We start from the raw sequence: 786 nt of genomic DNA on the forward strand, positions 1-786 counted from the left end.
GTGTACCTGGTCTCTGCTGGAAGCAGAGACTTACTGACGTAATATACTGGGTGCTGTGATCCTTCCTTCTCTCGTACTAGTATTGCACTAACTGTTGCTTCTATGACTGACAGGTACAGGAATAATGGATCTCCTAGTTCTGGCTTTGAGAGGAGTGGTGGGGAGCTGAGATAACGTTTCAGCTCCTGAAATGCTTTCTCATGTTCCTCCGTCCACTCGAATCTCTGGCTCTTTCTAAGTACACCATAAAACAGCCTGCATCTGTCCGAGGATCTGGATATGAATCTGTTTAGGGCTGCCACTCTTCCAGTCAGGCGCTGGACGTCTTTCGGTTTCTGTGGTGACTCAGTGCACTGCTCGATTTGTTCGGTCTTTGGCCTCTATTCCCCTCTGGGTCACCATATACCCCAGAAATTTTCCACTGGATACTCCAAAGGTACACTTTGTCGGATTCAGCTTCATTTGATATTTTCTGAGGATACTGAAAGTTTCTGCCAGATGCTGGTGGTGCTGTGAAGCCTGCTTCGATTTGACGATCATATCGTCTATGTATACTTCCATAGTTTGGCCTATTTGCTCTTTAAACATCATGTTTACCAGCCTCTGATAGGTAGATCCTGCATTTTTCAGTCCAAAAGGCATGATATTATAACAATAGATACCTCTCTCAGATCTGAATGTCGTCTTTTCCTGGTCACTAGGGTGCATTTTTATCTGGTTATATCCGCTCCAGGCATCCAGGAATGTTAGCATCTCGTGACCTGCAGTAGCATCCACCATGGCGTC

This window comes from Silene latifolia, chromosome 10 (assembly GCF_048544455.1).
Source record: "Silene latifolia isolate original U9 population chromosome 10, ASM4854445v1, whole genome shotgun sequence".
Classification (NCBI taxonomy): Eukaryota; Viridiplantae; Streptophyta; class Magnoliopsida; order Caryophyllales; family Caryophyllaceae; genus Silene; species Silene latifolia.